Raw genomic sequence first — 25421 nt, 5'->3', positions numbered from 1 at the left:
CATTGGTACTTCTAGAAACTCCTTGCGTTTTTTAAGGGAAAATCTAATGAACCCACAGGAAAGCAACAGAGAAGAACAAAGTCAGTGACTGCGTTTCTCTATACAAGTGATAAAGTGCAATAATGAACTGAAATAAAATATTGTCATTTATATCAGAATAGGATCGATTGCAGTTCTAGACATGGTAGGTAAGACATCTACTGACTTCAAGAGTTTAAAGTAAACAAAGTCTGTGGGACAGGCTCCATCCTGCAGATGAACAACTGTGAGCGGGTAAAAGGTTTACACAGAGAAATTCAGTAGCAGAGGCCAGAACTAGGACCTGGTCTGATGAGGACATCATTTTCCTCACCAAATCCTGCTTTCTTTCCTTTGGGCTCTATGCTTTGTACCAGCTCGCAGAATAGGCTTTTTGAAACTATTTAGTATTCATCACAGATGATAGCCTGTAATTTTGTGAAAAGTAACGTCTGTTCAGGGAGAAACTGTGTACGTGTATAAGCAGGTTTCTAAGACATGTATTTGAGAGAAAAAAAAAAAGTTTTACTTGAATATCCCCAAAATTTACCAGCCCATTCGACATAATCCAGTGACGCAACCTCAAAGCAGTCTTCTCAGGTAAAGAAAAAGAATTCATAATGATCTCCAAACCCACAGCTGACATCAAATGGCATTGCTCCATTACAGATCTAGTCTCTTGTGTTTTTGCTGCCTGATAAAAATAATTTCCCACCGCTGGCAAGCTGCATTTTTTAAAACTGATCTATATGCTGGACTTCACTGTGACTTTAACCAACAGAGCCTTGTATCTGTGCCACTGCTGATACAGGCCTTCTGTGAGTTTTCTGACTGAGTCCAGAACTGCTGAGTTTCATCTGGTTTCATTGGAAAGTTTGGCAGAGTTGTGAGGAGCACAGAGTTTTGCTGCCAAACCACAAGTTGGCTGAGATGCTTGGCACAGCTTTGATGAAAATAGGCTGAATTTTAAGGTTTCAATATGACACTTCCCCCACCCCACCTCCATCCCCGGAAGCGTCATTTTCATTCTGCTCTGCTTAAACTCTTTTGCCAAGGGTTACTTAAAGGTACTTTTGCAAAGTACTGCAAAGTTAGCTCTCCAATATTCAAATGCAATTATTTTCTCCCCCTGAGATCAGATAAGAATATTTTATTCTACTCTATTCTACTCTTGCCTTTGTATCCAAGAATCAAATGGGAAGTAGGACAAGGATGAATTGCACGTCATAGAGTCCCAGAGGGTCTCTTGTTCTGGGTAGCAAGAGATCACTGATGGTCTTGAACTCTGGTTTAATTCAAATATGCCTAATCAACATTACTCCTCTAGTCCTGTAGTCATACAAATATAAATATGAGTAGTAACACTTTAACACATTTCATATATATTTATTACAATTTCTTGGTCTATCTAACCACAGGTAGCATTTGTTTTTCAAAACTATGGTATGTTTTTCACTAACTGCCTTTTTAAAAAGGCTTCTGTTCTTAGAAGTTGGTCTTACTTTTAATCCTTGTACCTTTACCATGAGAGTTCAGAGTGGATGGCTGCTATATCTAACTTGGTTCATCTTCAAGACAGTAGCATAAAACCACCATATGACAGTGGCTGACTGAAGAAAGCAGCCTTTGGCCCCTTTGCAAGGCTTGCACTCCGTGGAGGCCTGGGTGGAATGTGGGGCCGCGGTGCTCCAGCTGTGGGTCCTGCTTCCAGCGGTGGGTGCCCCACTGGGCTAGCTGCCCCACTTGCTGCACAGCTGTCCCCCCCTAGGTGTACAGTGGGGACGAGTCGCCTGACCCTCACTGCTAGGTAGCAACTGAGGAAGCCTATGACAGAAGGGCTAAGAAGTGTGCTCCAGGGCTTGTGCAAACCTGAGGAGCTATTAACCAGTCAGTAGATAAGGTGACACGTTATCCTAAAATCTGTCTCTTTGCGTTCAGCAGTATTTCTTTCCACCAGTATTTCTTTCTTCAGTCAGCAGCCTGCTCATATCTCAGATGTGTCACTCTCTTTTTTCAGATAGCTCATCAATGTGGTTTTGAGGTAAATCTCCAGATCGTCTTTATTTACTGCTCTTTGATTCATAGCCAGAGCAGTCTCAGAGTACACACACCTGGATTCCCTTTCAGTGAAACAGCTTGGGAAGATGTACTCCAGCAGCATACCTAATTCACTGTAGCTGCTGACGGATGCTGACTTGATGGGACCAGGCTAAAGCTAGTCCAAAGCCAGCTCTCTGAAATGCAAATAATGTGGATGTTGCATCCTCACTACCAATTTATTCCCCCTACAGATCTGCTCCTGCTTGCTAATGTAGCAATAGCATGAGAAAGCCACACACCACAGCAAGCTTGATTTCAGTGTCTGAGGGGATCAGGAGACATGATAAATGGCAGCAGAATAATGAAGTTCATCAGAGCTGATAACAGCTGGGGCATTAATAATTTTATCTGCAAAACGATGGAGCGAATATCTACAGTTGTTCTCTGTGGTCACTGTCATACATCCCAAACTATTATTCCACTATTTCAAGACTCAAATAGTAGCTAAATCCAGCCATCCTCTCTGAGACTGCCTTTGTGTTTGGACTTTATTAGCACAGGTCTAATGGGATCAAGTCAGGTCCTCTGTGGCATAAAAGAGATGGACGTTTTACTCTGGAACACACCCTTGTGTGTTGCCCTTGTGGGTTATATGTCAAAGCATGGTCTTTGATACTGTTAGATCTGTTCTTGGGAAACAGATTTTGTTCTTCCAGGCTTCACACTTTTGTTCTGCAATTGTAATTTGTGACAGGAACGCTGGATGGGTCTCCCTGTTTGAAGCAAAAGGCGGCTAAAAATACTGGCATCCCTCTGTGCTGACAAACCAATAAGCCAGCTGCCACTAAGCAGTAGCAGAGAATATTATTGTACCTTCTCTTCCTGAGCTCCTTCAAGCCCCTGTGGCAAGTGCAGGTGTCCTGTTCATGGGAGCCATCAGCAATAACAAAGAATCCTTAAAAGGAATTGCAACAGTCAAGGAGACTTTTTCGCTTGATCATGAATGGAGACAGTAGATGGATTTCAGAGAGCAGAGCAGGAAAGAAGCTGTAAGAGGTTCCGTAATGTAACAGGGATGAGCTGGGTGCAAGAGTCAGGCAAAATAAAAGGGGTCAAGTATGAGGACAAACACATCCTGTAATGTTTGGAAGCAGCTGCAAGCTTGAGAATATGATATACTGTTATTACAAAGCTACTAATAGATCAGATTTGTGAGTCTCTGGCCTGACTTTCAGATCAATAGCATACATGGGGTGATGGGGATGAGATTCAGTCATCTGTAAGTCAAAATGCTCCTCTCTGGAAGGAATGAAGTAACAAACAAAGCAGAACTAAGCTGTGACGTTCTGTCTGCCTAGATCCAGATCTATGTATGGACAGAGTATCAATAAGTCAATAAATAAATAGGTACGTGTAGAGAGATTGGTACTGGCCTATACAAAGATCTGTGTGTCTACATCTATGGGTCTGATAGTCAAATCTTTTATAGACAGACGTGTTTTTGTTTCTTCTCACTGAAAGGTTTCCTGTATGACAACAGCACTCAGTCCAGACAGATTAAACTTGTTGGCATCTGTTCCAAAGTTTATCTGGGGCAGGAAGAAAAATAAACTAAAAAAACCTAGCTGTTTATAAAGTTTGACTTTGTATGGACATTTCCCAGTACCTGTTGAAGAAATCTGTGATCATTCAGAAACATGTCAGCTATCCATACTGATGTGGATGTTCTAATCTTATCCAGCCACGCAAAAAGTTTATTTATATATATATTTGTATGCATATATTTACATATACATGCATGTTTTTGTTTTATCCTTCAAAGCTTTGTAACAGCTGGCTTGCTTTGCTATTAGCTTGAAATATGACCAAGAACAAGGGCTACTGAAATGTTTTTGAATAGCAAATTGGTTTCATGTCATGTCTTATCAAGGGTTTTGAAATCTAGCCCAGATTTCACTGGACAATTTGTCAGATCCTAGATATCTTGGCTGCTTTCCAGCCTGCTGCTAGCTGCAGAAGGAACCTTGCTCACCAGATCAGCTCAGCATGTTGGGCTGTCCTCTGAGAGGAAACTTGCAGTTACTCACTAGCAAGGCTTGCAGGAGCAAATCAGTGGTGACTAAACTCTTTGATCTATTTTTCACGACAAAGTCATAATGGCATCTTTCAGCTTAATTTGCTATCTTAGACACTTAGAGGAAAATAAAATAGGTTCATGGTGCTTGGTGTGAACGGCTTTCAGATGAGCAATAAGAAATTAGGATCTCAGGTAGTCACAACTAAATCTCATTTGCCTCCAGCTGTAGCAAGACCAAGGTGTGTGGAAGAACAGTCTCACCTCCCAGCACAGACCTTAATCTAGGACTCCTGAAGGTGAGCCCCCTTGAGACAGAAGTTTGTGTTAGCGAGGGTGCAGGGTAGGGAAGGTGAGATCTGTCAAAGACGTCTTGTTTAATATAAGATACTTAAGATCACAAAAGACCTCTCTAGGATGAGGTCTGGGTGGAAGTAGTTGAAATGACACCGTGTTTAGACTCCTGAAAAATACCCTTGGGGTTAAAGTTGGAGAGAGCCAGGCACCATCCAAGCACGTGACAGGTTGTATGGAGAAAATGAAGCTGGTAAGAACACCTGTGATCTTTTATCTTGTTACTGGCAGGTCTTTAAAATTGCATCTGAAGCCTCTGCTACAGTCTAATGCTGGAGACTCTTTTCTGAAAGCTCAAACTTTCTTTTAAAGGATTGTCAGAGCTGTGAGTAGCTTGTGAGCCTTTTGGAGGCTTAGCCCACTAGGTGAAATTCCTAGCCAGGCAACCTCTTTGCTGTAACTCAAAGCCCAAATGTAAACATTTGAATATCTTCTGACCACAGTGTATGGGTAAAGAAAGATCCTCAGATTGTTTACTTACTCTGTCTTCTCTAGGACTGCTCCAGGCAGGGAGCACGGCACTAACATGGCCAATATCCATCATTCACACGAAATGTCTCCGAAGCTGAATTCAAGGCAATCCATAGGGACTATTGAAGGTAAAAAACAACACAGCAGAAAATAAGATGAAATACAGAGCAGCAGGATCTAAACAAGATCTTAGAATTGTGTTATCTACCCATCTCAGCAGCAGACTCACAAGAAGGACGGGAACCAACCTGTGTAACTGTACGGTGAATATATTAGCCAGGAGAAAAGTTCTCACTAGCGTAACACTTGAGCAAAATCACCTTTGCAAACTGAGGAAAACAAACCCAGCCAGAAACATCATCTCAGCAGGGAACACACACTAACAGGCAGGAGCTGCTAAAGTAAACAGAAGAACAGTCTGCAGTATCAAAACATGGTGGCATTCTTCTCTTTTTGATGCTTGCCCACTGCCAGCTGCAAAGGCTTCACGCTGCTGCTTTTATGCTCTGCAGTGTGACATGAAACTCTTTGCAAAGCTGATACTCCCAGTATTTGTTACTCACTGTGGAGCCTCCTGTGTAGAGCCCCAACTTTCAGCAGCCATCAGTTGCTGAAAATTTTCCTCTACTTTTTGCCATAAGAGGACTCCAATCTGCAGTGGCTCCCAGGGAGCTGCTTGTGGCTTTTTCTAACTTCCCCAGAGACCCGTTCTAGCAAGCTTGCAATTAGGAACCTGGTTTAGCAGCAGCTCTGTTTTTCAGAATGTAAAATGAGCAAACATATTTAGCTGTGGACTTATTTTTTTGAGCTCTAAACAGACAGAGTACTATTACCAAGAAACTCCTGCTCTATGCAGCTATGGCATTAAATATTTTTGCTAAGGAACTTTGCACTGGAAAATGTATGGGGGTAAAAAATGATCTTTTTCTTATAATTAATTGTGTACAGCTGTGTTGAAGCTTATGGCTAATGGTAAAGACCCATGTTTAATAACTTCTTTTTTAACTCATTTGTTTTAAAGCTTCCTGATTCTTGTCTCACTCTGTGTCATGAGCTTAAGGGCAAGTGTATTGCAATGCTAACAACCATTCACATGGTGTCTGATTAATGTGGTTATGGCTGTAGAGACAATGTACTAATTATAACGATAAGAATATGATTGTTCATCTCAATTTCCATTTTAATAGAGGCAAATAAATATATGTGATGGCTTTTATGGTGTTTAATAATCTTTCTAGTCATAAACAGGAGCTTGTAGAACTGTTGCAGATAATTTCACATAGATGGGGTCTGATCTCTGTTGAGGGGAAGAGGAGCTCAGCAGTTAGCAAAAGGTGAAGGATTCAAAGAGGAGGATGCAGGGGAAAGCGTTGCAATCATTTCCTAGAGGAAACGTCGGGCTGCTGACCTGAAAGAACTGTGATCCGTCCGTTGCTGGAGCTCACCTCCCTGTCTCCCTTTACCACGATTTTTAAATAGCACTGATACCATGCTCTTGCATATCTCCTGAGGCTGTCATAAGAGGACATTAGACGTTGTTTTGAAGTGCCCCGACTGTAAAGTTCTCTGGGTTGCATTATTGGATTGTAAGGACTGGAGTAACACACCTGAATCACTCTGACTTCACTCTCCCAGCCCTACAATTACAGCTTACTGTGCTTTGCTGTTTCTGTTACCGTTGCTTATGACAGCGTTCACACCAGTTTACAAAGTCCTCTTAGGACACAGTTAATGTTGCTGTGGTGAGAAAGGTAAGCGTTTCAAAACTGGCAAATGCCCAAAGAAAATATTGCAGCTGCAGACACCCTAAAAGGAAGGCTGGTTTCCTGCAAAGGAGACTGGAAATCAGAAGGGACCTCAGCCCTAACTGCCACGTACATCTGTCAGAAAGCCTTTCTCAAAGGAATACGTCATATCTGGAGGACCCTGATGAATTAGCTTTAAGCTGGGGAGCTCAGGTGGTGGTAGGACAGAAGCTGGTGCACACAGCAAACCTCACCCCAAGTTCAGGGTTGGGTCACGAGCTCTGTGCTCCCCAGCTGCCCCGTTAGGGTTTGACGTGCAGCTCAGGTGTATCTGCCTGAAGTGCAGATGGCGCAGACAAGGTGACCACAACAAGCAGAGCTCAAGCAGTTGTGTTGTCTTCCAAATGGCTGTTAACAGGACAGACACTAGAGGGCTGTGGGAAATAAACTTTAAAAATATTAGTGTTTGTGTGGTTCAGTTTCCCCACACTCTGTAGGGGACGTATAAGGGGGAGAACGGGTCCAGGTCCTGTCTTTGACAGATAGGCAGGGAAGTGATGGATGTTGCTTCTTGTCTAACCCAGTCAGAGGACCCATCTGGTGCCAAGTCTGAAGACACTGCAAACCCGATTTCAGGGCTCCCCAGGCCACATCAGAAATGCCATGGATACATGATGCAAAGCGTCAGTCTGATGTAAATTTTCTCTGCTGGTCCAGTTTTACTTACAAAATACTGACAGTTTAACTGGCAAGCCTTTTGCTCTGCGTATGCGCATCGCTAATGGCACATGCGCTGTCCTAGTGCACATAGGAAAACATGAAGTACTATTCTTTATAAGGGCCTCTCACTGTTTTGACAGGAATGTTTTTGTATGCTCAGTTTTTTATCAAATGAGTTCTGTGTGGCGATGTGGCAGTGAACATATGAAATATTAATAATAGTGGAATGATTACCTGAGAAGAAAATTTAGTAGAAAACTTAAGCCAAAACACTTTTAGAAGGGTTTCAAAAACCTTCAAAACAGAAGTCCTTGGAAAGCGGACTCTGAGTCCCACTGTGATTGGTGTAGGGATGCTAGAGACACTAGATCTCCATACCAAAGCAGCCGAGGAGCCACTTCTGTTGCCAGAGCTGGACAAAGCCAGTCTGGATGCAGACAGCAGGATCAATGTCAAGCCCATGGTTTCGTGAAAAAGGCATTTGGACCAGGCAAGGTGCTGACAAACTACCTGGCTGCATTTGAGTGAGCCAGCCCTAAAAGCAGAAGGGTGGAGGGAGCCAATGGCACAGAAAGGAGCCTGGTGTGGCCTGGGGCAGACAGGGCAGGAGGCAGAGGGAGGGGGAGAGGCAGTATGAGTCGGGGTAGGCTGCTTCTGCCAGCAACACAGCAGCTCTGCCTGGCAGTGCCCTGAGCCAGGGCGAGGAGAGGCCTCGGCTCATGCTTGTTCTGGCATCTCCACCCAGTGCCCTGCCCCATTGCACAGTACAGGCTTGCCCTTGGTAAAATTTTGGTGAGGATTAAGTCAAAATCCCAGTCAACTTGAAGGCAGCTGGAACCATGACAACTCTCCACAGCTTGCAGATGATGGCAGAAATTACTACAAATACAGGTGAATTTAATAATTACCTGCCTATGCAAGTGATTCAGGGCCTTATTTAATGCGTACAGAAGGGCTATGGTGGCTCTTGACCAGTAGGGATGGCTTAGGCTGTGTGAGCTGTTCATAGTCTAGTTTATGATGCATTTATAGTCCTGCTTTGTATGAGAACTTCTAGGAAAGAGCAAAAATGGTGAATTTTCTCTCCAGCACTATGCTGTACTGCTAGCTAGATACAGTGCATGTTGCTCTATGTCCCACCAAGCTCCCCAGGAGAAAATTGGCTACTTCTGCTAGCCAATGTTAGGTAGGTGGGCACAAGTGGTGGAGGGTGTGGCCTTGTAGTCTGTGGATGGGCTATAGCTGGCTGGAGGCAATAAGTGAGAGAAATTGTGTCCTGGTCCAAGTTGAGCTTGCAGCTTTGGATGATTTCAGGATTTTTCTATTAGATCTAGGAGACCTTTTCAATTAATGAGTTGTTGCTCTTTAGAGTTGGAAGCTGGCTTCCTAGCATGAGGAACATCAGAGCTGGTGGGTCTTTGTCTTGGTTTAGAGGCTGCATGCACTAAAGAGAAAAAGGATCTAGCTTTTTCTGTGAAGGGTGGAGTAGCAGAGCCCTTTGGGTATCTGGTTTTGCACTTCTGGTTTCAGAAGCACGAGTTGGAGCTCCATGCTGTGTTTTACCCCAAGAGCTCAGCTGTACATGGGTGATTCAGACTCGGCGAAGAAAGTCAGGCACGCGTGTTGGTCACATTATTCCCTCATGTGATTCTTGGTTTCAGAAAGTTCGGGTGCCTTTTGACTCTACTACTCTGAGTCTTGGTGGACTTTTGGCATTACCTTTTTCCCGTGGCAATGAAGGCAGCGTGAAGTCCCGCTTGGCTTCCCGTTCTTGGTCCAGGGGTGAACTGTGGGACCTGCAGGGTGGAAGAAGCAGCAGTGAAATGGTGCATGCCTGGGTCGCGTTCTGTGCCTGACGCTTTACCGGACACTGTGCTGCCTGCGAAGTCATGCCTGCCCGAGGGGCAGGCAGGCTGTGGCCGGGGACTGCCCCCGCCTCCGGAGAGCTCAGCGGTCCGAGCTCGCCGTGGGGCTGATTTTTCGCTCCGGACGCACAGGCGAAGCGGGCAGCGCGCCCGGCTGCGTGTCAGGGCTGCACATTGCGCGGGCGCCTTTGAGAGGCGGCGTGTGGCTGGATGCTGAGACCAAGCGCTCCTGCGGCTGGAGGGCTTCGGCGTGGCCATTTCCCCAGGTTGACTTTCCTGCGGGGAGCTCCAGGGAGGGCCAGCTGCTTGCTTGGGGAGCCGGGGGAGGGGGGGTCTGCGTGATTTTTGTCTGGGCGTTTCGGGTTTGTCTGGGTTTTTCGCTGTATTTACTCAGCATCTCCCTGTGTCGAGGAGAAGAAAGAAACAAACTCCAGGGGGGAAATCGCAATCCGAGCCGCGGCGTTGCCGGCGGGGAGAGGCCGGGGCGGTGCGGACGCTGCCGCGGGGAGCCGAGCCCCGCGTCCGCTCCGCGCCGATCCCGCCCGCGTTTTGCACGTTTCCTCCCTTTTTTTTTTCCTCCCCCTTCTATTTTTTCCTCTGTTCCCCCATCTCTTCCCTCCCTCCCTCGCGCGGTTGGATCAGTCTTTTGGTATTTCCTGCCGAGCAGCTGTCCGGCGCGGCGGGGCGAGGCGCGGCGGGGCCGGCGCGCCGGCCCCCGCTCCATCCCACGCGTGGCCGGGCCGGGCGATGCGGGCGGCGCGGCGGCGGGGCGCGGCGTGCTGAGGGCGGTGCCGGGCGGGGGGCTCGGCCGCCCCGGGCCGGTGAGGTAAGGCAAGGCTCCCCCCTGCCCAGCCTGTGGGCCGGCTGTCTCCGAGCCCTTCGCCCCCAGAAAGCCTCTTCCCCGCGCCCTAATACCCCCAACCCCATCCTCCCCAAAATATCCTCTAAAAGCAAACGCCCCACCCCAGCGACCCCCAGAAGTCCGTTCCCTTCCAAGAGCCAGCCCTTCCCCTCGTCCTCGCTGCCTGTTTTTAAGCCCAGCGTGGTATCCCGGAGTCGTCTGGGGAGCGGAGCGGTGTCGGTTGGAGGCTGAGCGTTGGCAGCTCCGGGAAGGTAACCCTGCTGCCTGTACCCGGGTTGTGTGCGGCGAGGCTGTGTGTGCCTGTTGCGGTTTGGGGTTTGGCGGTGGGAGTTGTGGGGTGCCCTCCCCCCGCGCTCACCGGCATCTCTGCGTGGCGTGGCTGGACGGCGGGTGCGTGGCCGGCGTGATGTTGAGGGATTGCAGGCTGTCAAGGTGACACCGTTTCTTTAGACGTATGGGTGTATCTGGTCAGTGGAACCCATTTTTCAAGTACTTCTTCCAGGATGGAGAGGAAATATTCAGGAGATTCTCTGCACTAATTGACTACGTGTAGGTGTAGGTAGTAATCGCCTTCCCTATGGGCACTTGTACAGGCACCATACTGCAGACCATTTGTATCGTTATCTAAAAACCAGGTAGACCTGTGTTTGGAAATGATTTAGCTTGCACTAAGTGAGGCAGCATTCCCCGAACAATAAATATATATAAGCACATACAACTGTCTACTGGATCAGAAACCACATTTTTTGAGTGCTACGCAAACTTAAAGTGCTGTATTGTGAAAGAATTGTTTAACATAAATGAGGAGAAAACTCCTTTAAGCTGTGTAGTCACCTCCTCACTTCGTCCAGCTACAGCGTATCTTTGTTGTCAAAATATTCCTTCCCTTCTTTGCACTGATGTGCAAGATAATAGTATTCAGTAATGTCTGTACAGCAGAGAGCAGCTGCTGCATTGGATGTGTCCCCAGCTGCCACCTTTCCTTCTTGGCAGCAAGATTCCAAAGAGGTGTGAGTTGGGAGGGAAGGAGATAAGACTCCAGTCACACGCTGTGTCGGCTTCCCCCCTGCACATGGTAAGTTTTTCTGCCGTAAGTGGACAATGGTTGTTCTCAGCAGGGCAGCTCATGGTAGGGTGATAGGTGACCCTGAGAATATGGTCGCCCCTGCTTGGCGAGGAGGGTGATGGCTGAGCTGGGCAAAAAGTTGTGGGAGCAGCAAGGGAGCGTGGTTCAGTGCCAGGGTTTACTTTGTGCCACTATTGATCAAGGTCGGGATGGCAATTCTCTTATTCAAGGGAAAAAATAGAGGCCTTGGTCCTGCCTGCAGCCTGTTTTGGTCTCAAGTGGACGATGTGAACCTAAGGAATGACTTATTCATGGTACTACATGAATGTAACTGAAAGGTAGATTTACTGTTGTAATCTTTTTCACATTGCTTAATTTACTTTCCATGTGCTTTATTGCAACACTGATTCATCAGGTGAGTGGGAGGGAGGCTTGTACAGTACAGGTGGTTCAGTTTCCACTGCTGGGTTAGGTATTTACCAAGGTGCTTTCTGGGCTGCAGTAGATGAAAAATGGTTCCGTGTCTGATACGGCGCTGTGGTTTGGAATCTGGGATATCTCCGGGGAAATGCCATCCCTGTAGTCTGTAATGAGCAGTGTTTGGTGTGCTGTGTTAAGAGCAAAACTCGATCGACTAATTCATACTGTGTTCATAGATCATAAAAAATTTTAGTTAAGCTGATACCAATTGGGTTAGACTCACTTCATGTCCAAGGGACCTGTTCTCTGCCAGAGGCAATTGTGAGACTGTCAGTGTTGCCAGTGACAAAGGTCTTCTAGTGCTGGATTGGGACTGAAGAGGCGAAAATGAGACTGCCCTGAAGTGTGTCAGCAGGGTCCTGCTGCTCCTGAGCCATGGAGCACAGACCTTCCTCTGCAACTGCATGGATTTGTGCTATTTGATCTCCTGTTTTATTTGGGGGAAAAGCTGCATTTAGTGTTTCTTCTCCTGACCTCCTTGCCTTTGGAGCATTAATAGCACAGTGTTTTCTCAGCCAGAAATGCTGCTCCTCACGCCTCCGCTCCTCAACATGAGATGTCTCTGGCAGCACACTGTAGGTGTTTGTGCATGCCTGCTGTGGTTACTAAGGTAAAGGAAACACAAGAAGCAGCTCAGGGAATGGGAACAGACAATCCAAATGCCAAATACATGTGGGTTTGAGCAAGAATGACAGTGACCGGCTATGCTGTCTCACTGTGGGGATGGGCTTGCTTACTCCTCGTGCAGGCTCCTGACTCATTGCTTGTGTTTGTGCTGTGCTTTCCAGAGCACCAAGCTTCTGAGACTGAGCAAACTCCTCCTAGGTGCTGCTGCATGTGGAGTTTGCAGCCCTCCCTATGGAGCAGTGTGGTTTGGCACATTTAATTGTACAGGGCTGTGTCTAAATCACAGGTTATGCCTTCCTCCCAGCCCCTCCTCGCCACTGTGGCTCTTTCTGGCTGTGCAGTGAAGGAGGAAGGAGACAACCATCCTGAAAAACATCCTTTTGATAAGCAACTGCTGAGCCTCTCTGGAGGGCTAAGGAGCAGCGTACATCCTGCCCAGACCTTCCTGCCTGCTGCTTTATTGGTCCAGAGGATGAGCTGCTGAGGACCCAAATCCTAAGCAGTTCTCTTCACACCTGGCTACACACTGCCCTGGTTTTGCAGTCTCATCTTCCCCTTGTACCTGCCTGCCTTTTTCACGTCTTCCCCCGCCATGGTGGTGGGTTACTCTTCAAGAGCAGTTTTCCTGCCTGCGAAATTTACTACCTGTGTGCTTCTGTTGTGATACTAATTGGACACAGCACATTTTAGCATACTGGGTATTTTAAGCCAGCCTTCAATTAGTAGCAGGTCTGAGACTCCTTGTTGAAATGCTTCAGTCCATTGCTACTCTGGAGGTGGTGGGAGCAAAATTAATTCATGGATGCTCTCTCCCAAGCTTGTAAAGTGGGATCAGGCAAGCTGGGAAATAGCAAAAATTTCCCAAAATAATGCCTGCTGACCAGGAGTATTTTATCACTGAGGGACTCAAAAGCCAAGACAGCTTCAGTAATTTCAGCATTTCTGAATTACTGGGGTGCTGTTTCAAGGTGTAGGGGTGTCATGCTTGCATCAGGCTCTAGGTACTGTGTATACATCTGTGTAATACGAAAAGATCAAGGGATTAAAGAGGAATATTCTGCAAAATTAGAAGCAGATGACAGCAGGCTAGTAAAAGTTACCCTTAAATGGTTTCTGCCTGTCACAAAAGGAGAGTGATGTGAAGTGTTTTTTTTTCTTAAGATTACAATAGTCCAGCAGCTTGTGTGGGTTTTTTTCTTGCAAACTGGATAAAAACCATGAGCGTATACCTCATTCTGTAGTCTGAGATAGTTCTGTTGTGTTTATAGAGCTACAGCTGAAGTTGTGCTGTTATTTCCTTTATGCTGCTTTTGGTGTGAAGGATTTATAGATGTGTAAGAGAAAAGGCTCCTTTCTCCTCCTTGTTTATTAAACAGCTAGGTGTATATCCAGGCTTCCTTTTTGAAATATGTCACTGAGGTCTGTGCTATGGGCTAATATCAATAACCTTACCATGCTGGCAGCCTGCTTGATCATTGTTTTTCTATGTGTTTTGTTACACTCCAAGCCAAGCTTTGACTTGGGAATCGGCTGTAGGGCTGTGTGAGTTTGGGTGTTTTGGCAACCTGGTTACCATTTCCATGATTATAGTATCAGTGTAAAATTAACCCACTAAAGGCAAAAGAGAAATGTACACATCCTTAATAAACCAGGACATGTGCAGCTATCCTTGTGGAGGGGGGGGGAAAAAACCCAACACCGAGTCTGCCTACTTAATCCCATCTAATCTGTCAGTGAATTAATCAATGTGAAATTGTACCCCCAAGGAATAAATTAATAGCTATTTTGTGTGTATTCCCAAAATGGGATGCTACTGTAGTAGACTCCCAAAGGGTGTGATGTCTGAATTGATCAGCAGAGGCCAAGACAAAAGCAGACTTGGTGCTTATCTTTACAAGATGCAGAAGAGAGGCATTGAGTGATGAAATGTCTAGTTCTGTGTGGAGTGGAAAGCTTGAAAGTGAACTTGGTCCTTCTGCATCCCAGCACTTCGAGCGCAAAAGCAATGTCCTGCTAGCTCTCCCTGAGTTTTGTCACACAAAATCATGAGATTGCTCTAAAAGGCAATTTAATTTCCATGCTAATGCAGTTTGGTCCAGAGAACTGTTCGCATGTGGTTGCTCCTTCCCATCTTCGGTGCTGCAGAGACAGTTTGGCTTTTGTTACCTGTGTTCTTTGATGTCAGTTAAGAGTGCAAAGCCTACACTGGTGTTGCACTATTCAGTTGTTTTTCTCTTTTCCCAGATTATAGTGACAGGGAATTTTCTCCTCACAGCAAACAGTTGCCGCATCCCAGTGAGGAGAGGAAGGGAATTCTGCATTGTATGGTTTGGGTAACTGTTACTGTGGGTAATCTCGGCAGAATGAAAAGAAATACTTGATTTTTCTCTTTTTTAACTCTTCTTTTTGCCTTTTTTCTTTTTGGTATTACTTTCAGTATCAGGAGAATCGCTTTTATGTAATAGTGGGAGATGACCGAGGCTTTTTGACACTTTATCAAACATTGCGCAGTTCAGGGAGTTGCTGCTGGCTCATCTGTAAAATCCCTGGAAGGTGAAGGCGAAATTGCCACTGGAATTAATGCTGGGCCAGGAGGGTTATTCTAGTAAGCTCCTGGCATGGATGCAAATAGATGAGATTTACATTTTATAAGATGAATCCTTCTGCCTTTTCTTGCTGTGTTGCTTTGAAAAGAACCTTGTGGAGTGCTGCAAGCCTGACAGTTGCTGATACAATGAATAATTTTTTTTCCCCTTACCTTACTAAGGAAATAAATCTTCATTTGCAGATTATTTCATGACCTTTTCTTTCACATGTGGGTCAAAGACAGTTCAGGTCTGAGCAATGCAATTTGTTTTTCCATGAAGTTGTAAATCCTTACTTGGATTATGAAGGCTTTCTGTAAACATTGAACGCACTGTACAAATTGTGGCACTAGTGGGTAAGGCGGTAATTTAAGCCGCCTTCCATGGAGCTCTCGGTTATTGTCAATCTAGAGCAGGACACGGGTGTGTTAGGCATGAAATGCGTGATCTTTGTATTTTCTGTGTTTGGTTTACAACAGAATTTCTTCTTTCCATTTAATATCTGTTAATTTGGCCTAACCTCCTTGCCTTGCTCTGCCTTTGTAACATCTCTCACTGGAGAAGTAATTTGATACGAGTGGACATAAATGGATTTTTTGTTTGTTTTAATTCAAGTTCAGTGAATACAAACCAGGCCCCATATCTTGTGACTGATGATCCAGCCCAGGCTTTGTTGGCTATAATCTCACTCTGCTGTTACCACCTGAATTTCTCTCTGGACTCCAGGTCATGGGAGGCACATTGGCACACCTGCAATCATTTATTCATACATCTATGCATTGCAGCAGACTCGGGGAGCTCTAGTTGTGGACAGGGCTGGAGGCTGTCCACAAGCCCAGACTGTCAGGCATCTAACCTATTTTTTTTTTTTTTCCAAGCTGGTGTTCAAGTTCTGGCTTGTGGAAGCCGTCAGCGTAGGTGCTGAAAGCTTTCTTTTCCAAGACTGAGGTGTGCTGAGGAGCTGGGAGGTTCCTCTAGCCAGGATTGTATCTGAGAAGTGTAGTGTAGGGTCTCCTATTCCTGAGCGCCCGAGAAGGTAAGTGACCAGGGTATGTTAACATCAGCTTCCTGTGCCTTTTTCAGCTTCTCTTATGTCTGCTTGGATTACGTGTTCTTTGGTGTCGAGGTCCATCTTTTATTGTAAGTTTACACAATGTCTAATGCCATGTGGCCTTGGCTTCTGCTGGGCTGTTCTGTAGTATAAATAAAAATAATCCCATTGTGTAAGCGAGATACTGAAAAACTCCTCCAAATTAGCTACGAGAGTGGGTGCAACAGTGCCAGTTTTATTGTATTCTCCGAACAGGTGCATCCTCATGAGGAAATAAAAGGTAGGTAGGGATCAAGTGAGAAACATTGAGCAACAACTGACTGTGACTCAGAAGCAATTTAACCAAAATAATCCCTACAGCGCTACAGATCCCTTTTCCCAGAAATGCATGATATGCTGTTCTCTGCTATAAAGCTGTTGTCAATTGACATAATTCTGTTAATATAAGCCTTGCTGTTATCCACAAGATGCACAGTTAGCAGAGAGCAGTTCTAGTTCTGGCTGCTAATTATTGCTAATGTTCTCCCAACTGTTGAGCAAGAATATAATAAAGATATTTCCTGCTTAATGTTTTATTCCTGATGGCTGGTATGCTTACATTTTGTTAAAAATAATGCTTCTAATATCAGTCAAAGTGTTACCAAGCCAGAGTTTGATTTATTTATGAGAACACAGAATGACTGTTTACCAAGAGCCTCTCTTGGGTAACTCTTGTAGGTGCTTTGTCCTTTTTTTGCTGAATAGCAGAGTAGGAATTAATTGCTTTAAACAGACTGACCTTCTAGGAAAGTTCTGTGTTTGGGATTTTCACATCCTTCCATGGTACAGATGTGAATAGGCATGAAATCCATGTCTGCACTTTGTCCTCACAAGCAAAATCACTTTGACTGCAGTGGGATTGCTCTAAATAGGGACTTGCTTGTGGGAGTCCCTGTTTGCAGAACTGAATCTTCCAAGCTTTTACCACTTACCACCATATATTTATTAGATGGCATGTAAATGCATGTGGCTTCTTACCTGATTTCCTTCTGGCCTCTGTAGTTTGATCTCCCATGTTGCGTTCGACATCCCGACCCTCTTGAAGTCTGTGTTTTCCTGTTGACTTCACGGCAACCAAGTGCTTTTTACCCTGTGTGTGTCTCAGAGAAAGCACGTTAACAATACATCACTAGCCGGAGAGAACTTTTGCTGAAAGCACATAAAGGCAATCATTTGCATTGTTATTTTGTAAAATGCAAATTTTTTCCTCATATAAAACAAAGGAAACTTTGTTGAGGTGAATAAAAGTGAACAGAGAATTGGTGCTCAAGTGCTTGTCTCCGCAATGCAAAAGGGACATTGTGCTATCGTTAATGAGATTCTCCTGTTTGCCTTTGGAGACGTGGTATTGAATTTGGAAATAGAATTTGAACAATTTTCAGCTGAACCTCTCACTTTTCTGCTCACTGAATAGATACAAACCCTTATTGTTTAATGCCTAGATCCACTTTTACCTGATAGTTTCATAGAGGTAAGGTAATAGCTCTGAAAAAGTAAGACCTTTTTCTAGACACTATTTTATTTGCCGTAATTATATTAAGTGCTAAATTAAAAACCACTTTTCTAGTTAGATGAGGATAATGAATAGTTGTGCATTATTACCATAGCCACGACAGGGGAAGAAAGAAGAGATTTAAGTTTTGTTCCAGACAGAAAGAAAATCTGCATCAATGTAGTCCTTAATAATTTAATTTCCCCTCTCTATTGCTGACTCCAAGGTTTTGCTAGAAGAGCTTTCTGCCCTTTGTATCTCAGGGATGCAGCAGTTTTTGAACAGAAAAAGCAGGCACTACAAGTGAAAATGGCTGTGGAAAGAGGGAAGAAGCAGGTTGTGCCTTCAAGCCAAGCCTGGAGCTACATAAGCAGGGGCACTGCATGGAAAATGCTATTGCCAGAGTCAGCTCTGAAGGCACTGGATTGTAGCATGGCTCCCCAGAGGCTCTGCTTGCTCCATGCTTTGCCCATGCTGCAGAGCCAGGTGTAGTTTGCTGCTGTTTTCTGCTTGTAGCAAGTTGCAACAGCTCTGGTCCCCGGGCTGGCTGGGCTGGTTGAGTGGGTGCACACCAGCTCGCTGCACCATCCGTCAGCAGCTGCCTCTGCTGCCTGTCCCCAGCTGGAGCTGCGGGCAGCCGCTTCCCTCTGGCTCCGTTGTTTGAGTGCCTGAGCAAATCACAAGGTGTGCAGAGCTGTGTGTCCTAGGTAAAAGCTCACCAGCTCTTTGCTTTGGCATGTTTGGTGCAGATGAGATCGGTGTCTTTATGCTTTTAACATGGAGCTGCTGTAAACACACCCTGCCTTTCCATGTGGATAAAAGTGACTTATTTGGGCGAGGCTTTCACCACGTCTTCAGAAGTTAAAACTGTCAAGGGGAAACCAAAGTGTGTTCCCTCACTTACTGACCTCTGTACCCTGGGGTCCAAGACACCACTGCTCTGCAGTATTCCCTACACTGGCTGCTCTTGCTGTCCTGCTAGAACTACTGCCAAGCTGATCCACAGGGACTGGTCCCACACAAGCTTTTATCTTCTGGGAATTGTACTTGAGCTATTCTCTTACCTCTCAAAGTCTATCAAGAGTGCGTGTGATTGTACTTTTACACTTGTGATCTGGGCTGGAGGTGAACCCCAGGGAAAGGCAGCATGTGAATTATTTAATCTCTTGAGTGTTCAAGTCCTCTGTCTAAAAAGCATTAAGCAATATGGTGGGGTTTTTTTGCGTGATTTAATAGAGAGGTTGTGTCAGCCCCACTTGAACTTCAGAAAGATATTTTGAGCGCTTAAAGTTCATACTGGGGTGCATCAAGAAGAGTGTGGCCAGCAGGTCGAGGGAGGTTCTCCTTCCCCTCTACACTGCCCTGGTGAGGCCTCATCTGGAGTACTGTGTCCAGTTCTGGGCTCCCCAGTTCAAGAAAGATGAAGAGCTACTGGAGAGAGTCCAGCGGAGGGCTACGAGGATGGTGAGGGGACTGGAACATCTCCCCTACGAGGAGAGGTTGAGGGAACTGGGCTTGTTCAGCCTGAAGAAGAGAAGGCTGCGAGGGGACCTTATAAATGCCTACAAATATCTGAAGGGTGGGTGTCAGGAGGATGGGGCCAAGCTCTTTTCAGTGGTGCCCAGTGACAGGACAAGAGGCAATGGGCACAAACTGAGGCACAGGAAGTTCCGTCTGAACATGAGGAAGAACTTCTTCCCTCTGAGGGTGACGGAGCACTGGAACAGGCTGCCCAGGGAGGTTGTGGAGTCTCCTTCTCTGGAGATATTCAAGACCCGCCTGGACAAGGTCCTGTGCAGCCTACTGTAGGTGACCCTGCTTCGGCAGGAGGGTTGGACTAGATGACCCACAGAGGTCCCTTCCAACCCCTACTATTCTGTGATTCTGTGATACCCTCGTTCCAAATTCCTTGAACTGCAATATGGAAGACTTACACCAATGTAGGCAGTGTCTGTTTCTAGGTTGGTCAGAAATATTCCTGACACGTGTTCTGTTTTCTTCCCTTCCCTCCCTCCTTCCTTCTCCCAGTAATTAGGTACTTCTGGATTCAGACAGGTTGAGGCAATGAAAATAGGATAATTTTGTGGTTAAAGCATTTGGCTTTGAATTCAGGAGATCGGTGTTAGTTCCTGCTTCCATCACGGGCCTTGTGTGGCTGCAGGGATATTGCTTGCACCCCTGTGCCTCTGTCTGTACTGGAAAAATAATGAATAAAAAGCAAGTTTTGCGATTGGTTTTTTTGTTTATTTTCCTGTGCTGCTGGCCTACAAGACTCTGTTGTGAGGGTGAGGACAGGGTCTGATCTCTTGTCCAGGTTATTTGGCTTTGCCTGCCTGCCCTGTCCCAGCCAGAGTGTGCCTGTTTACTCTGGGTAAAGCTAGGGCGAAATCTTCAAGCCCATCTTTTTTTTTTTTTTTCTTTTTACTCATTGACACTTTTTTGTCATGCTCTTTGCTTTCATATAATGTCAAAATTAAATGGTGAGTTAAGTAGTGTAGCTCTTTTGAAAATGTTTTGAAAATGAGCTGGGCTGCACGCATAGACGGTTGCCCGCAGGAAGCCTTGAATTATACCGTGGTATTTTTAATGGGCAGTCCTACTGTGCTCTAAGCTGTTGGCTCAGTGAGTCTGTCTTAGATGAGCTACAGATGAGACTCCCAGTACTGTAAATACCTGTACCATTTAGTTCTGAGTACCAGAAAATGAAACAACACATGAAATAATAAAAAGGTTTATTGTACTGAAGTCAGTAAAGCAATTTTTTCTTCAGGCTGATTTGGAAATGGACCTCAGAATAATGAAGTGGAGAATAAATGCAGTGTTTAGGGGCTAGAAATGTTTAATGAGCAACACAATCTGCCTGTTGCAGGCTGCCCTGCTGCTTGCTTACAGCGCAGTGAGGTACAGCACTTGGGCAGCCTGGTCAATGGCTCTGCATCACTTGGCGTGGTGATCTCGTAAGGTGCTTATCTGGTGAGTAAGTGGGCTCGGGTAGGAAGGCTGGAGTTTGCTTTTTGGACAATTCAAATTTTCTTTGTATCCTGGATTTTAAAGCCAAAAGTGTCAGTCCTGTTGATCTCATTTGACTTTGTGTCTGCAAGCCACAGGATTTTAGCCTGGGATTCTTACCTCATGTCTAGTAACTTGTGGCTGAATTACAGTAGGTACCTTAGCCATGCAGTGCATTTAGTTTTTGTTGGTGATTCTTTTGTGCTCTTCAGCGATGTGCGCAAAGAGTAATTACAATAAAAGTTGTGTACTTTCTCTCTAATCTCGCTTTTTTCTAGCCTCATTTTTCCAGCTTTCTGCTGTTTTTTTCCCTCTAATTGCAGTCTATGCTCAGGTGGTGCTTTAAGTATCTTTGATTAGTTAAGTAGGTTAAACACCTTCAATTTCTGATCGCAGTTGATTTAAGACCTGGAGGCAGCCTTGTGGTTTTTTACTGGGTCCTTTCCGATTTTTCATCATGGTGTATTTCAGGTGAAGATAAAGATTGCACGTGTTATGCCAGCAGTGATCTTGCAGCTGCCACGTACAGAAGTAAGGCCACATTCTGACTCTCACTTATTTTGTTCCTTCCACCCCCCTTGTTTGTGCTTCCAGGAATTCAGCAAGCCCTGTTCACCCATGGTAATGCACTTGGCATTCGAACTCTGTTGGTTATCTGTAATTCTTTATAAATCAGAGGCATTTTGGAAAGCTAAAGTATGTGTCTGGACAGAGAGGAGGGGGCGTTTTGGTCTGGTATGTGGCAACACAAGGTTATTTATCACAGATTGTGCTCTCTGCACTTTAATAATCTGCTGACATTTTGCCAGTGATAAAAAGGTCAAGGAAAAAAGTTACTTCCTACAAATCATGGCATTTGATTGTTCTTATTGTTAAACAGAGCATGTTTTCTTTGTAACAAACTTTCAGCTATCCACAGCTTTGTAGAAAATGAATTGCCAGCTGGTACAAATGTATAAAAATACAAGTTAGAGCAGCTTTCCTAAGCATCCTTTGTATGCTACTGGTCCCTGCTCCAGTGATTTGTCCTTTCCTGAAGCAGGATATATTGCTGTAGGTGACCCTGCTTCGGCAGGAGGGTTGAACTAGATGACCCACAGAGGTCCCTTCCAACCCCTACTATTCTGTGATTCTGTGATATAGGGAAGATGCGAGGAAAGTGTGCCTTGAACACTGAATACAGTAGCGAAAAGAAATGATGGGAAGTTGATACTTGGAAAATAAGACATGAAGTTGATTTAAAAGGCTGCTAGAGTCATCCTTCTGCTCTCAGGTTCACAAGACCTTATATAGATTCCTAATTTTTAGCAATGGTTTTCCATGTTACCTATTAAGAATCCTCTCTTATGACCAAAATACAATAATTCAGTGAAATACAACATTGCATCCTTTTTTTCCTTTGCCTCCAAACTTTCCTGTTGATTTTTGTCTCTGAGATGCTTCAGTTTGAAACTGTTGTGCTTTTTTTTCTAGTAACCTCGAGTGTCCCTTGCTGATACAGAGATCATACTGTTGGACGCAAGGCTGTGGCTTAAATATAATGGTAGTGGCTGGGCAGCAGATGAGCGTTGCTGTCAAATTGGAGATGCTGTAACACCAGCTGTCATCAGACCTTGGGTGGGCGCGTGGGAGCTTGAAGGGAAAGATGCTGGCTACTCTCAGGGTTACTGTCTGTGGGGGCAGCAGCCACTTGTGGCAGGTTGATGAGCATTAGTGCTGTGAATTAGGGTAGTTTGTTACTTTGCACAGAGACAGCACAGCTGGTGTATTTTAGTTAAAGGAAATGAACAAAAGTGTCTTGCAGGGGAATGCTGGCTTGTTTCCCTTGTAATGGGGCATTTGCTGCGACTCTTCCTTAAAACATCTCTGTAGATACCTAAGAACGCATGCCTAGAAAGATGAATGATAACAACTATACGGCTATGGTGGACAGAGGAATTGTGTGTTGCAGTTCTTGCTGCCAAACCACCCTCAAAATGAATTTGAATGTAAATACGTTCAAAAAAGGGAGTGTCAAATGGTCTGTATTGGGGGAGACAGCATATGTAGTTCCTGGCTAAGTGAGTAAGGTTTTTCTAGCGTTTTACAGTGTCATTACATTAAAGTCCAGTGGGCAGAAGCTGCATGTTTTGCTGCCCAAGAATTCAATATTGCTATTAATTGGTGTCGGAAACAAGCCAGATCCACTTGAAATGGATTTATTTCAAAAAGTGATGTTTTACCATTTAAATTACTCCAGCCAAAGTACTCTTGGGCAGCTCAGTGGGTTTTACTTTTTTACAGAGCTTTGTATGTGTTGGGACTCTGCATGTATTGGTCCCGGCAGCCGTTGCTCCATTATAAAATGCTGAAATGTGCTGGAGTGAGCCGCTGGCTGTGCGAGGGCTGAAGGAGCATTCCCAGCTTCCTGCCATCCCAAGGGATATGGAGAGTCACATTCATGCCTGCTTTTCTAGCCTTTTAAAAGTTTTAAAAGATTATCATGCTTGTGCAGAATAACACAATGTGTTTCTGTACTTGCTTTCTACCAAACAGACATGTTACTGCTCTTCACCCAGCAAATGTGTGCGGGGTACCTAAATAGACTTGTTAGAAAACCCCTAAGGGTTTGTTTAGCACAGGAAGTACAAAAATCCTGAGTTTTACCTTCAAAGTATCTTTTCCTTAGGATGACTTACATCTGGAAGTTGTTCTTTCCTCTCTAAGACCATTTCTACTGTAACAAAGGCTACAGAAGCTTTCCCTTGTGAAAGCATCCGGCATTGCTCTGTTTGGCTTTGTGTGCTGGTGCTCCTGCTCTCTGGAGTACATCTCTCTATAAATACAGTAATTTCCACTCCTAAATTCTTTCTTTAGCCAGCACTGTCTTCAGGCAGGCTGAGAGATAAAGGTGGAAACTTTGAATGAGACTGGAGAAATGGTCCTAATTTCAGGAAGGTCCAAGGAGAACAGGAAGGGAGCGAGTGGGCAGGATGTGCTGGGGCAAACACATTGTGTAATGCTGGTGCCTGTGTACACACAACAGGGATACCTTTCTTGCAAGTCTGTTACATTTCTTGTTAATCAGATACCAATGTTATCTCACCCTGGGAATTTCTGCGGCTTGTCTCCACCCCAGCTTAAAATTGGATTTAAGCAGTTTCTGGAAATTAGGGAAAAAAGTACATCATGGCCTGCCACTGTTTTCATTCACAGCTGATTTACTGGGCCTTTTCTTGATATTTTCACTAGTTCTTCATAGACTTTGGATGGATTGTTAACTAAAAAACGTTTATCAGGCGATGTTTTTTTAATCAACATATTTCAAGGATGTCTCCCACTTCTACTGTTTAAAAACTAATAATGTGTCAGGTAGTTATGCAGATATCAGAGGCTATATCAGTGGTCACAGAAAAGAAAGACGGAGCCGAGGAAAGGAAGGCAGGGTAATACCATGGCATTTGAAACACTTTTTTGTTTTGATTCACATATTTTTAGCTAGTGGTGACTTTCCTTTATGTGAATTGATGTGTTGTGTCAGTGCTAGAAGCTACCAGTGTAGATGTCTGTCCCAGGGAAGAGATACCAATTGACATTGAGTATGTTCCAGGGACTGATGGATAGAATGATGTTAAGCAAACGTAAGGATTTCTTCAGCAGCTCTCCTTCTTAGTAGTAATAAAATCCAGAATAAAAATTGCAGCCCAAATTAAATCAAGGTTTAATTAGACTTGCAGTGGTCCAGAGCCTTTGCTTTATTTCCACAGCTATCTTCCTACTGTTTCAGACACCCCACTTACATAGACATGTATGGTACTTTCCTTCCTATGGTGCAGTCCTTCCCAGGAGAGGTAGTTTAAATGGTTTCAGTGTAAGTGATAAATTGTTTTCGATCTCTCCTTAGCTTGAAATGTTTTTTTTTGATTCTGTATTTCCATTTAGGCCCTGATCTAAATCCCACTGAAATCGTTGGCGGGGGGGACGGACACATGCAAAACAAATGATGGGAGCAAGAAGTAAATCAAGCCCCTGGGTTGTACTCATGGCTTGAATGTGTAAAGGCATCACCTTCGTACATATTTCAGCTTTCATTGTAGTCTTGTTTCTTCTGAGCTGTGCAAGTTTCATGGACTGACAGTGTGATGCAATGGACCTGTAGGGTGCTGGGCACCTGCTGTGTTTGTAGGTGCAAGCAGGACATGCCCTTTACTAAGTGTTTATGAATTTTCCAGTATGCAAGACAGCAGCTGCTCTAGAAGTGTAAAATTATGGAAAATATGCATAAAATTTGGGCAGAGAACCTTTCCCTGTCTTCCCCAGGGCTTGCAGAGCTCAGGTACCTTGTGCTGAAAAGGTTTTCTTCCATGAAGCTTTATTTGCACACTGAGGAGCCTCAGCTGGGTATGTATTCAGCGCTGTCCCTTCTTGGGGCAAGGAGAGCTGGGAGCAGTGATACTACATCTTTTTTTCAAAAAGTAGCATTAGACACACAGAAAAATCCCATTCCTGACAAGACAGATGAAGGTAGCCCCAAGACTGCTATAATTCACATGCTTTCCTTTTTCAGTGCTGTCCCTGGGGAAAATAACAGTGTGCCTGCTCATTGTCCATAGATCTGCTGTGCCAAAGCAAATAACTGCAGCACATGGCAAGCAGAGAAGGCACCAAGGTGTTTGATGGATGAGCGTTCCTCCCCCAAGCAGAGAGGAATATTTGTGAGAAGCTAGTAGTACACTGTGGTTGAAATGGCCCATTCACTGTATAAAATTCCCAATCATGTTGCCCAGCAGAGACTTGAATAGCTGGTATAGCAAGAGAAATCACTATAGAGAAATCCGGTTGGCACCTAGATAATTGTGGGCCCTGATCAAGCCATGTTAACATTTTGTCTTTGGGGGATGAAGTCAGGGAAGATTTCATTGTGTGACAAAAATTTCCCCCAGC

At 44.8% G+C, this 25421-nt stretch overlaps 1 protein-coding gene across 5 annotated transcripts in view; it reads left to right on the top strand.

The window, feature by feature from the left end:
* The window catches only part of OSBPL5 (oxysterol binding protein like 5), a 202603-nt gene that overhangs the window by 34102 nt on the left and 143080 nt on the right, over positions 1 to 25421 (top strand). The window contains exon 1 of one of the 5 annotated variants that reach the window (XM_075425242.1): positions 9479 to 9553. The exons of 2 other annotated variants lie outside the window; for them this stretch is intronic. The gene's annotated coding sequence lies outside the window, so the exon portion shown is untranslated. Of the gene's footprint in view, positions 1 to 9478; positions 9554 to 10041; positions 10114 to 10270; positions 10401 to 25421 lie in introns of those variants that run through there. 2 more of the 5 variants (XM_075425239.1, XM_075425241.1) reach the window with 2 other exon arrangements.

This window comes from Opisthocomus hoazin, chromosome 7 (genome assembly GCF_030867145.1).
Source record: "Opisthocomus hoazin isolate bOpiHoa1 chromosome 7, bOpiHoa1.hap1, whole genome shotgun sequence".
Lineage (NCBI taxonomy): Eukaryota > Metazoa > Chordata > Aves > Opisthocomiformes > Opisthocomidae > Opisthocomus > Opisthocomus hoazin.
The sequence above is the reverse complement of the archived record's forward strand: the minus strand, read 5'-3'. Positions and strand labels throughout refer to the sequence as shown.